The following is a 7638-nucleotide window of genomic DNA, read 5'->3' as shown; positions in this document are numbered from 1 at the left end:
CTTGTTGCAACCCCCCTGCAGGGAGTTGAAAGCTGCTATTAAATTCCCCCTCGGTCTTCTGCAGACTAAATAATAAGCCCAGTTCCCCCAGCCTCTCCCCATAAATCACGTGCCCCAGCCCCCCGAACCATTTTCATTGCTCTCCGCTGGACAAGGCAACACGTAGCACAAGGCAAACCTTTCCACTGGGCCTGCTCCTGCCTGGCTGTGGATGACAGCAGCTTTATCAAAATAGTCATTTGTCTGCAAGAACCTGGCCTAAGTACACATGGACTCGGTTGCATCAAGAAGCTATAAATTCAATGGATGCCTAAAATTACTTCTGAATACCATGGGTCTGGCCATGTTACAAGCCCTGTTTCTGGACCTCAGGGATGCAGGCTGTCATTCAGGCCTCTGGCTATATAGACTTATAATAGGAACCTTTTCCACTATTGCCACCACGTGGCCACGAGGGATACAACAGCAGCCAAACATGGTTCTAATGAGGTCTCCGCTCTGACTGTGAAACATAACGCCGTGCATCACACACAGACACTAAGCTCATCCCCTCTGCAAGTCCCCCACAGCTTCCCAGAGACATGAGTGCAATGATCTCCCTTTCACCCAGGGGGAAACTGAGGCACGTACCAGTGAATTGACCATTTGAGCTCAGATCTGCCTGGGTCAAAAACCCCAGTTCCATCTTCAACCCAGCAGCTGAAGCAAGGCCTCTATACCCACCACAGGCACAGCAAAGACTGGAGCAATGCATTCCCCATTGCTGTGCTTTATCTCCGTGGGGGAAGAGATGTGGGTAAGTCACTCCTCTGCCTTTCCACTGGGCCTGCTCCTCCCTGGCTGTGGATGACAACAGTGTTATCAAAATACTCGTTTGTCTGCAAGAGCCTGGCCTAAGAGCATATGAACATGGTTGCATCCAGAAGCTATAAATGCAGCACAAATGAAAAACATGCTATTAGGCGTTTAGAACAAGCTCTTAAAAGGAGGATCCTAACCTTAAGTTTCCATTTTTTGAAAATCTTTGCTTTAACTGATAAGTAGAGAGTTTTATTTCCTGCCCCCACCTGCAGCAAGTCAGAAATACTTACCATTTTTTAAAATCCACATAATCTGAGAGGGACAGAACTAAAAACAAATTTAGCTTTAGAACATATGGCTGGAAAGGGCATTGGGAGTAAAATACCCCTATAGCTGCATACCAGTCACATAGAGAGTTAATGACTTCCATGCCCTGGTTTCAGATCACTGCAGGTGTGCCTCTTAATGAGGCAATGACCGAGCAGGAGGAGACTATAAATTGGGTATAAACAGCAGGTATCAGGTGATGCCTGAGAGCAGGGTGGGTGGTAGGAGAGATGAGCTCTAAAGCATAGTGCTCTGGGAGAGATCCTAGGGGAAACTTTCTTCTGCTGTTTGTGGAATGGTTTCTGGTAGCAGACAGACCTCCTCACTGAGCTCAGGGCCTACTTTCTCAGGTGCTCCAGAGATGGCAGAAGACATTCCCGAGCTTATAGCTCAAATAACTTCATGTCAAGTTTGCAGTTACAGCCAGGGCGCTCTCAAGCTGCATTTTTAGTAGCCAAACTTGCTAGAAAGCAGGGGTGAGAGATGCTATGATGCTGATACTGTCCCTCTATTCCTCCAACCACAGCAAGGAAATGCTCATACTTAGAAACGGCTCATGGATCTGAGTGACTCTTCAAAGCCACCTGAGTTTTTATACTGAGTTTTAGAGGGGGCTTGACTCTAACCCTAGACAAGCAAGTTCTCTGCAGGCATCACATGCTCCAGGGAGGAAGGGGGCTTCTGTTTTTTCTTGATGATACAGGAATGCAGACACGCGCTGCTTTTTGTCTGTAACATTCAAAGTATTTAGCTGCCAACCTTGTTATTATGCTAAAAGGAGGGTGGAGCACAACTAGGGCTGTGTTGAGAGGGGAAGCAGCTTTATGATGAAATTCTTCCTAGACGCAGCCTTTGCCCAGGTTCTGGGTTGATTAACACATAGGAAGGATGATTTTTTTTTTTTATTGAGAGACCAGGTGTAAAAGCACAGTTTTTTATTGAGTAGGCTCTTTTGTGTATATATACTTTACCGAGATAGATACTGCATGAACAGCAGAATTGCAGAGCATATCAGCTATAGGCAAAGGGAGAAGAAACTCCTCCTGTGCTTCAGCTGCTGGCTGGAATAAGACAGGGAATCTAGGAAGTGGAAAGATTTTTCCAAATGGCAAAACTGCACAGTTGTGTGAATGTTGTGCTAGGAGAGACTGGGAATCCACAAATTTGGCTTGAGCAAGCACATGGAGGAACTTTAAACTGGATCCTGATGAGTGGAGAAGTCAGTGTAGCTGCCTGGGGCTGGGGAGATGAGGATGTCTCTTCTGAAATGCAGGAGTAGGAGGGGGGATGTTTTTCCTGAAGTTGGACTTCATGTTCACAGGCAAGGCAAAATCCAATGTGAGATCCCCATCGCAGTTCAGTAATGGCTACTTGAGTTACTTTCTCCTTTTTTTTTTTTTTAATGATTTGTTTCATGAGAGAAGCCAGGGCTCCAGCTGTGAATCAGACCTAGGTGCTGTAAAAATAATTCAGTTCCCCACACATTATCTTTAGCCAATGACAGTTCTCTGCTCCTAGAGGCATTTGATGACTCCTCTTTCCAAAGGATCCCCATGGAGGGTGGCATGCATGTAAGCAGCATGAGCTACAGGGTGCAATTCCTGGAGGCAAATCTATTCATTTTTACCCAGAAAGAGCCAGAAAAAACGTTCTGACAGTGCCCCAGGTTCTGCGGTGCCTTTCCTGCCATGCAGTTTTTAAGAAGGAAAGGTAATCTGAGGATTGTTTCTGTTCTGGGTCCTGGCACTCACTTTGCTGAGACATAGCATGGAAAAAATATTCCCGGTTGCAACACACCCCTAACATGCTGCTGGGGCCATCTTGCCTGGTGATTGCAACGCTCCTTGAAATCTTCCATACAGGCAGGATCTAGAAAGCTAGTATCCCTGACCCCTCAGTTAAGAATTTAAAGCAGAAAAGAAGTGGCTGGGTGTTCATTTTTAATATGGGTGTTATTTATTTGTACACAAGGTTTTTGGGGTATATGTGACACCTTTTATTAGACCTACTAAATAGTTGGAAAACTTGTTTTTTGCAAGCTTTAGGGAACAAACTCCCTTGTTTATTTGTATGGAATCTAGAAACCAAACAAGAGAAAAGCTCTAAGCATCCTATAAACTTTGGCACCAAGGGATAAGGCTGCAGTGGCCACTTTAGATTTGATATCTGTTGCAAGGCATCATCAGTTGCCTGGTGCAGGTCTGCAGTGCAGCTATTAAAAAGATAATAGACATTCCCCCATGGTGTGTGCTACAGGTTGGGTTTCTCCACACTCACACTTGGTCTTTAATAACATTACATTTATGGAGTAGGTAGTTACATTTACCTTGGCCAGAATGAGCTCTGCTCAGCATTTAGTATGGGGGGAGGAACATTGCTCAGCTCTGCCTTGGTAAAACAAAGGCAGGAGGTTTAGATGTGGAGTATAGGGTCATAGAAAATGGGGATTGGAAGGGACCACAGCAGGTCACATCTAGTCCACACCCCTGCTCAAAGCAGGACCAGCCCCAACTACATCATCCAGCCAAGGCTTTGTTTAGATAGGTCTTCAAAACCTCCAAGGATGGAGATTGCACCGCCTCTCTGAGTAACCTATTCCAGTGAGATTCCACCACCCTCCTAATGAGATTTTTTTTTCCTAGTATCCAACCTAAACCTCTCTTGCTGCAACTTGAGCCCATTGCTCCCGGTTCTGTCACCTGTCCCCACTGAGATCAGTCCAGCTCCATCTTCTTTGGAGTCCCCCTTCAGGTAGTTAACAGCTGCTGTTCAATCCCCAGCAATAAGAAATGTGTTAGTGAGGTCAGGGGTGATCCATTGCTGGATCCAGTTTTCCTTGATGTTAATATTTTCCTTGTTGAGCTCTTTTCCCACATATGGGCGCTCATTGTGTTTCTTTTTATAATGGCAGCTCTGAGAATGAAAAGTCTGGGATATCTGAGAATTCAAGTAGGTGACACGTGTCTTCACTGAATTGCAAATATTGACTTGACAGTGAAGGGGATGAAAGTAGTTAGGCATGGCCCTGACATAAGAGGATCTGTTGCAGTTGATTGTTTTCTCAGGAATCACCAGTGATCCATTTTTAAGGATGTGTCAGGTGGGAAAGTGACCCGGCTATCTCAACTTGGACCGTACATCGGGGCAGTAGACAAGGGAGCCTCTTGGCAACACGAGCTCTGCTAAGCAGGGACCTTAGTAAGAATGAAAACAATCATTTAATGACTCAATGCAACCACCATTCAGCACAGAACTCAGGCCAATTTAGGTCTGGATGCCAGAAGAAAAAGGCTGGACTGGAGAGAGATGGCTTGGAAAAAGAAAGGTCACTGATAGCAAAAGCCCCATTTTTTTTTTTTTTTAAAGGGTCTTGTTTTCTTGACTATGCCTCCTCCTTTGCATTTGCACCAAGGGTGTAGGTACGGAGGGCAGGAGAGGTCCAGAGTCCTGTGATTCTGTCCACACATGATACTGTGCCTATCCCTACTGCTGGGTTATTTTAGTCCATTGAAACCCTCATTATTGCTGATTCATTGCGGACTGTGAGACAATAGTACGTCAACTCTAATAAGCCAACTTACGTTGCTTTGCTCACGTATTAATGAATATATGCAACGCAATAAGCATACTTCTCCTTAGGCCAAGATACAGAAACCTATTTAAGGCACTCTTGTGCTCCCATCACTATTCTCCCAGGTGCTTAATAGCGTGTGAATAATGCAGTGCTTGATGTTAGGGATGTGAGTAACCACTCAATGAATAATACAGATTCTTTTGCGGCATGTGTTTGACATGTATTTTAAGAACTTAAATAGATTCTCATATTTTGCAAGAATGATGTCATCTTCCTACAACACTAGGGCACAGACTGTTTTTAATTCCTTTTTTTCCCACTTTCTCCCATTCCCCTGGCCAGAGCAGGATTGTTTTCTGTGGTTCATTTATCTGGCTGAGTATTAATGCCCCCACCCACAGAGATCCTCTCAGAATAAAGTACTTTCTGCTGATGGTGGAAGGGCAGATCATTAATTCATCTGCTGATTTTTCTCTGCCTCTAGATCTGGAAGGAGTCAGGCATGGGAGCTTTTTGGGACTCTCCAAAGTTATGGGAGACAGTGACATACGCAACAAATATTAAGCCTCCTGCTTCAGAGATTAAGCTGGTTTCTAGACCAGGGTGGGACTTGTATGTAAGGGCAAATGATCTGCCTCTTCTACCGTCGGCTTCTGACGGCTTTCTCTAAAGCACCCGGTCCTTGGCACTGTCAGGGCTGTGAGCAGGGTGGATGGCAGGGCTATTTCAAAGAGTGTAAAATATACTTGTGAATGAAAGTATGCAATGAGTGACTAAAAAGAAAAAGCAGTTAACTCACTACTATTCAGTTGCATCCAGCTGAGGGGACTTGTCAAAGACTGATACATCATTCCCCTTTAGGAAATCATATTTAACAGTTTGTAAGAAATTCTTTCCTTGCTTTCTTCCCCTTCCTTGTCCCCATTTCAAACCTGTCTGGAAAATGTCTCTGGGCTTCTGGGTATGCACATGTCCAATGCACACTTTTACCAGCAGAGGCCAGTGCACACCGCACACCATTAATACAGATTCTCCAACAATTGGATTAATAAATTGGCATGCAATTCCAGCCGGTGCATGGCTCTGAGAAAAGAGCTCTGCCACTTGGGCTTTGCCTGAAGAGGTGCAGTTTTGGTATCCCCGCACATTTTTCAGCCTGGAAGACGAGCACTTGGCCAAAATGCTGCTGATCAGCTTCAGCTGGGTAACATTTGGCTGAAAGCTGAATCAGATTAGTCTACAGGACTAAAATTATTTTGAGCTTTTGGAGCACGTGCCGGCATATGGTGGGGGTCCAGCTACTGCGGTTCATTTTCTCTCGCTTCCTTTGGGCAGCTATGTCTGTTGTTGTACAGCTTGGTTGATTGAAGCATGTGAAGCGCTTTTGTGTTCCTTGGATGAAAAGGCCTGAAAAAGAGCATAGAGGAATGATTGTGATCCATAATCTAGCCATCATGATTTGGGTACACATAGCTAGCTTTGCTAGAGAAGTCTGCTTTCTGCTAACTCTGCCATCAGCATTAAATCCTTACGTAGGACTTTAAGGACATAAGCCTGGAAAGTATCACTGTGTTCAGGCTCTTGCTCTCCCAGGCAGCCATAATCCCATCCACCAGATCATCTTTTGGAGGGTGAGTGCCTTCACTCAAAATAATATCACTGTTGTTGTTTTTACAGCACCTCTCAAACATGTTAGAGTAAATTGCAGGCCAATGAAAGGATACAGCTGATGTAGTTGGGGATGATATAGTTGGGAATGGTTCTGCTTTGAGCAGGGGTTGGACTAGATGACCTCCTAAGGTCCCTTCCAAGTCTAATTTTCTATAATTTTCCAACCCTAATTTTCTATGATTCTTTGATTAAAGATGTAGTCTCAACCCTAGCATTTCTGATCTCATTTGGTTAAACAATATCATCCATCTAAGCCCCCTCTACCAAAGAAGGAAGTCAAGGAGCCATAAGATCTACTAGGGACCCACTTGACTTAGAAAGTGCTTAGATATGCCACTGGTGCGTATAATAGAAACTTGTGTGATATGCTAGGGGCTGGCAGGGACCTCACAAAAAATCGTCGGGTCCAGCCCCCCTGCACTTGGGCAGATGACCCCAGCAAGATGCGCGTCAAGTCATTTTTTAAAGATCTCCAGGGTAGGTGATTGTTTGAGATGAGTAGCTCAAGGGGTATCTCCAAGGAGGATAAGGCATGTGCATGGAGGGTAAGGCAGGTACATGGCATTAACTTACTTCTGTCATGGATTCTTCTAGATTGCTCCATTAAAAGGCTTGAGTGATGGTTGTTGTTTTAATGGCGACCACTTGTCACAAGCAGTGAGTCATGAGGAGTCATGGATGTGAGTCATGAGGAGGTATTTAAATGAGAAGTTGCTGCAGGCACCAGGACTGAGAGGAAGTTCCATTCATTCAAGGGAGCATCAGGACAGAGGCTTAGGGATAGTTTGGGAAACAAACAGGGTGTCATCAGGGCAAAAGGGTGGAACTGGGACAGAAGCTGACATGTCAAGAAACTAGGCCGATGCCTATGGAAATCAAGGGGCATCTTTTTATACATTTTTAGCAAGCTTTCAGAAAGCCCATGAGTGTAATATGCACATAAGGCAGAGGAATAGCAACACAGAGCCTTGAAAACCAGGGCTGGAAGTGTAAACTAGACATGGTGAAGGAGGGAGGAGATGCTGGATGAATTTGGGGTCTGTAATGGATCTATTGCTACACCTGGTCCATTGGCCGTGCCCTGGATTTTGTTTCTTTCCATGGATTGGGTTTGAAGTCCTTAATTTGACATGCTTCAGTCTACTCAATATGTTAACAAATGTTGTATGGCAGCATTGCTATGCTGCTTCTGTGAATGAAGGCGGTGGAGCCTGAGATGTGACCTCACAGGGGCAAAGGGCTCCAGATACGGCATAGTTGGGAAG

General features: G+C 44.9%; 1 protein-coding gene across 1 annotated transcript in view; it reads right to left on the bottom strand.

The window, feature by feature from the left end:
- The window catches only part of LOC109302768 (cornulin-like), a 22320-nt gene extending 16677 nt beyond the window's left edge, over positions 1-5643 (bottom strand). The window contains exon 1 of the mRNA XM_019524618.1: positions 5504-5643. The gene's annotated coding sequence lies outside the window, so the exon portion shown is untranslated. The remainder of the gene's footprint in view (positions 1-5503) is intronic.
- Between the last annotated feature and the right edge of the window lie 1995 nt (positions 5644-7638).

Source organism: Gavialis gangeticus, unplaced genomic scaffold (genome assembly GCF_001723915.1).
Source record: "Gavialis gangeticus isolate Ggan-Ray unplaced genomic scaffold, GavGan_comp1, whole genome shotgun sequence".
NCBI lineage: Eukaryota > Metazoa > Chordata > Crocodylia > Gavialidae > Gavialis > Gavialis gangeticus.
Note: the sequence above shows the minus strand (reverse complement) of the source record. Positions and strands in the feature narration are given on the sequence as shown.